The sequence below is a fragment of the Lupinus angustifolius genome, chromosome LG06 (genome assembly GCF_001865875.1).
Source record: "Lupinus angustifolius cultivar Tanjil chromosome LG06, LupAngTanjil_v1.0, whole genome shotgun sequence".
NCBI classification, from domain to species: Eukaryota; Viridiplantae; Streptophyta; class Magnoliopsida; order Fabales; family Fabaceae; genus Lupinus; species Lupinus angustifolius.
Window position 1 is genome coordinate 18362993 of NC_032014.1, and position 5884 is coordinate 18368876.

Here is a 5884-nt window from a genome sequence, read left to right on the forward strand (position 1 = left end):
TCTTACATTCCAAAAACAAAACCAAAAACAAAAGTGTCAAAATTTCTTCTAGCCGTGAGTTCATTTTGTTACTTTCTTACATTCCAAAACAAAAACCAAAAAGTGTCAAAAAAAGTCCAAAACCGAAACCAAAAGCTTCAAAAAAAAGGTGTCAAGTGTCAAAACCGAAACCAAAAAGTCTCAAAAACAAAGTGTCAAGTGTCAAAACCGAAAACCAAAAAGTGTCCAAAATGTCATACATAAAACCGTGTCACAATTCTTGTTAACTTGGGTGTTTTCTTTGATAATTAAGTGATTATGCCTTGGTTCATTCAAGAAACCGTGGAGAAGAAGTGAGTGTGAGTGAAACACAAGTGAGTTTGAGAGTTACATCTTCTACCAAATACTTGAGTGAAACACAAACTGAAGTTGAGAGAAAATGTCTAGTGAAAGTGGGAGCCCAATCATGTCTCCTAGGTCAACAACACTTTTTGCGAGGATGACAACACAATTTGAGGCTCTAAGAAGAGAAATGGAACAAATGAGAATAGAAAATGATAGGAGGTTTGGATACCATGAAAATGGTTATTCAAGTGAGGAGAAAGGAGGAAGAAGAAGAGCAAGGAGAGGGGCACGAAGGGAGGAAAGACTTGAGGGAGTTAAAATAAAGGTTCCCACCTTTATTGGAAAAAATGATCCGGAGGCTTATTTAGAATGGGAGCTTAAAATGGAGCAAGTGTTTGAATGTAATTCTTACCAAGAGAGTAAGAAGGTTAAAGTGGCTGCTCTTGAGTTCAAGGAGTATGCCTTGATTTGGTGGGATCAACTCAATAAGGAGAGAAGGAGGGCTGGAGCCGAGGCTATTAACACTTGGGTGGAAATGAAAGTGTTAATGAGGAGGAGATTTGTCCCTAGTTCATACCAAAGGATATTCATAACAAACTCCAAAGACTCACTCAAGGGTCTAAGAGTGTGGATGAATATTTCAAAGAGATGGGATTAGCTTTGCTAAGGTCCAACTTTGAGGAGGATAGGGAGCCTACAATGGCAAGGTTCTTGCATGGTTTAAACCAAGAAATCCAAGATGTTGTTGAAATACAACATTATGTTGAATTGGATGATTTGGTTCAACAAGCCATGAAAGTGGAGCAACAACTTAAGAGGAGAAAATCAAAATCCTCATCCTCATCCTATCCTCCTCCTCATCCTCCTCCTCCTCGTGATCCTCATCCTAGCCTCCTCTTCATCCTATCCTCATCCTCATCCTCTTCCTTATCCTATCATTATCCTCATCCAATCCATGTCCTCATCCTATTCTCTTAAACCAAGGCAATCAACCAATGGGTTCTAATCAAAGGAGCCGAGATGTAAAATGCTTCAAGTGCTTAGGCCTTGGACATATTGCTTCTCAATGTCCTACAAGGAGAACTATGATCATGAGAAATAAGGAAGTGGAGTCTCAATCCGAGGACTCTAGTGATGAGGAGGAAGATGATCATGAGGAGGAAAATGTTACCATTCCCGAAGGTGACTTGTTCATGGTGAGGAGGCTCTTAGGAAGCCAAATCAAGGAGGAGGATGCAAGTCAAAGAGAAAACATCTTTCACACAAGGTGTATTATGGATGGTAAACTATGCTCACTAATTATTGATAGTGGAAGTTGTGCTAATATGGTTAGTGCAAGATTGGTGTCAAAACTTAATCTTGTGACTAAGTCACATCCCACTCCTTACCGTTTGCAATGGTTAACTGAAGTTAGGGAAATGATTGTCAATAAACAAGCTGAAATTTGTTTTTCAATTGGAAAGTACATGGATTCGGTTGTGTGTGATGTGGTGAACATGGATGCTAGCCATTTTCTCTTGGACCGTCCATGGCAATATGACAAGAAGACCACACATGATGGCCGAACTAACAAGTTTTCTTTTGAGCACCAAAACCGCAAGGTGGTGTTATCACCTTTGTCTCCTAAGCAAGTGAGTGAGGATCAAAAAAAATTGAGAGAAAAGATTGAGATGGAGAGAAAAGAAAGGGAGAGAGAAAATTTGAGTGAAAAGCTGAGTGAAAAGAAAATCAAAATGAGTGAAAAGAAAGAAACAATCAAAAGCAAAAAGAGTGAGATGATAAAAAAAGAGTTATATGGCAACAAAAGGAGAGATAAAGCAAGCTTTGATTTCAAAGCAACCATTGTACCTACTCTTTAGTAGAGAGTTTTTCCTAACTAGTAACCCTTCTAAGGAAGGAAGTTTGCCTATGTTTGTTGAAAATCTTTTGCAGGAATTTGGTGATGTCTTTCCAAAGGAAGTACCTCACGGGTTGCCACCATTGAGGGGTATTGAGCATCAAATTGATCTCATACCGGGTGCATCTTTGCCTAATAGGCCAGCCTATAGGTGTAACCCAACCGAGACCAAAGAAATCCAACACCAAATTGAGGAATTGATGGAAAAGGGATGGGTTCAAGAGAGCCTAAGTCCTTGTGCGGTTCCAATCATATTGGTACCCAAAAAGGATGGTACTTGGAGGATGTGCACTGATTGTAGAGCCGTAAATAACATAACGGTAAAGTATAGACATCCTATCCCTAGACTAGATGATATGTTGGATGAATTGTATGGAGCCACAACTTTTTCAAAAATCGATTTAAAAAGTGGCTACCATCAAATTCGGATCCGAGAAGGTGATGAATGGAAAACAGCTTTTAAAACTACTTATGGTTTATATGAGTGGCTTGTTATGCCATTTGGGCTAACCAATGCCCCAAGCACTTTCATGCGTTTAATGAATCATGTTTTAAGAGAATTTTTGGGTAAATTTGTGGTGGTTTACTTTGATGATATCTTAATTTACTCCAAAACTTTAGATGAGCATCATGAACATCTAAAGGCTGTTTTGATTGTTTTGAGAAAAGAAAAGTTATATGCCAATATGGAAAAATGTACTTTTTGTGTGGATCATGTGATTTTTCTTGGGTTTAAAATTAATGCTAATGGGGTCCATGTGGACCAAGAAAAGATTAAGGCCATTCAAGATTGGCCAACTCCCAAAACCGTGACTGAGGTTAGGAGTTTTCATGGATTAGCAAGCTTCTATAGGAGGTTTGTTAAAGATTTTAGCACCTTGGCTTCACCCCTAAATGAACTTGTTAAAAAGAATGTTGTTTTCCATTGGGGTGAAAGACAAGAAGAGGCCTTTAACCAACTTAAGGCCAAACTTACTAGTGCACCTGTTTTATTGCTTCCAAACTTTGCTAAATATTTTGAGTTAGAATGTGATGCTTCTAGCATTGGAATTGGAGCTGTGTTGATGCAGGAAGGTCATCCTATTTCTTATTTTAGTGAGAAGTAAAGTGGAGCAGCCCTTAATTACCCCACTTATGATAAGGAGTTGTATGCCTTGGTGAGGGCACTACAAACTTGACAGCACTACCTACTCTCTAAGGAGTTTGTGATTCATAGTGATCATGAATCCCTTGAGTATCTTAAGGGCCAAGGTAAGTTAAACAAAAGACATGCAAGATGGGTAGAGTTCTTGGAACAATTGCCATATGTGGTGAAACACAAGAAAGGCAATGCCAATGTGGTGGCCGATGCTCTTTCTAGGAGGCATACTTTGCTTTCCACTTTGGAGACCAAACTATTCGGTCTAGAATGCATAAAGGAGCAATATGATCATGATAAAGAATTTTCACAAACATATGTTGCTTGTGTGCATTCGGCCCATAATGGGTATTTTAGGCACAATGGATTTTTATTCAAAGAAAAACAATTGTGTGTGCCTAAAAGCTCCATTAGGGATGTTTTGGTAAGGGAATCCCATGAGGGGGGTCTTATGGGGCACTTTGGTGTACAAAAGACTTTAGACATGTTGAAAGAACACTTTTATTGGCCACGTATGAAACAAGACGTGCAAAACTTTTGCGAAAAATGCATAACATGTAAAAAGTCTAAGTCAAGGATCATGCCACATGGCCTTTACACCCCATTAACCGTCCCAGATTCACCTTGGATGGATATATCCATGGACTTTGTTTTGGGGCTGCCCAAGACAAAGAAAGGCAATGATTCAGTCTTTGTGGTTGTTGATAGATTTTCAAAAATGGGACATTTTATTCCATGTAGAAATATTGACGATGCTAATCATGTTGCTGACTTGTTATTCAGGGAAGTGGTAAGGCTCCATGGATTACCCCAAAGTATAGTAAGTGATAAGGACACCAAGTTCCTTAGTCACTTTTGGAGGACCCTATGGGGGAAGCTTGGCATTAAGCTCCTCTTTTCAACTACTTGCCATCCCCAAACGGATGGGCAAACTGAAGTAGTGAATAGGACTCTTTCCACCCTCTTAAGGACCATAATCAAAAAGAATTTAAGGTCATGGGAGGAGTGTTTACCTCATGTTGAGTTTGCATACAATAGAGCAACTCATAGCACTACTGAATTTTCTCCTTTTGAAATTGTCTATGGGTTTAAGCCACTAACACCTCTTGATTTGTTGCCGATTCCTAATGAATCTCTTTTAAAGCATAAGGATGGATGGGCTAAAGCTGAATATGTTCAACAATTACATGAGCAAGTAAAGATTCAAATTGAGAAAAAGAATGCAAGCTATGCAAAACAAGCCAACTAGGGGTGTAAACAAGTGTTATTTGAACCCAAAGATTAGGTTTGGGTACATATGAGGAAGGAAAGGTTTCCTGAACAAAGAAAACCCAAACTTCTTCCAATAGGGGATGGTCCATTTCGAGTATTGCAGAAAGTCAATGACAATGCCTACAAGCTTGAACTTCCAAGTGAGATGGTAACATAAGTGCTACATTTAATGTGTCTGACTTAACCTTTTTTGATGTAGGTGAAGGAGACTTAATTTCGAGGTCGACATCCCTTCAAGAAGGAGGGGATGATGTGAACCCGAATGAACCTAAGGATGAGTTCAGGAATATAGGTGGACCCATGACAAGGGCAAGGGCCAAACAAGTGCACAATGCACTTAGCTTACTCATTCAAGACATCAAAGGAGCTTCCCTAAGCTCAAACCAAGGGAGTCACCTTTTTCATTACATCACTTTACATATGGGCCAACATGGGGCAAATAATCCCCAACCCTTTTAATAGGGCACGACCATGCACTAAAATGGTTAGGACACATTTATGTTGTCCTAAAATGTTTTCATTCAGAATTTAATTTGTCTTGTGTTTCTTAAATTTCAGAATAAATGAATTCCTTGAATAGCATTCAATGTGGTCAAGATGGCTTGGATAAATTTCGTGCAAGCATTCATCAAGCTTGAAGGTGCCGTCCAACTTAATTGTGTTGTCCAAATTTAAAGCATAGTGTGAACTCAACTCAAGGAGAGTGTGCCGTCCAACTTTGAATTCAAGCCAAGAAGGAATTTGCCGTCCAAATTGAAGTCTTCCTTCCTTAATTGTGCCGTCCAAACCTTGAATTCAATTGCCACCCATCATAAAGCCTTCACAAAGAATTAGTTTTCGTCCACATTCATTCCAAGTGATCCATGCAATCAACATGGAATCATGAAAAATTAATTAAGTTGCCGCCCACATTCATTCCAAGTGATCCGTGCAATCAACATGGAATCATGAAGAATTAATCATGAAGACTTCAACATTCAAGGTAGCCGAATTACCCATGAAGAATACAATGAAACCAAGACTTAACATTCAGGCCTTTCATGGAAATTCAATGTTTCAATTATGTACAACTTGAATTACTTGGGAGTCTTCGGTTGGAACTAGTCCAAAACCGTGGCTTGCCTATAAGTGTTATGTTTTGGCTTTGAATAAGATAGTTTTTTATTTCGAGTGAAAATATAAGGATCATTCCTTTTTGAGTGAGAGTTTCTTCTCCTAACTTCTTGGCCGAACCAAGATTACATATTCTTATC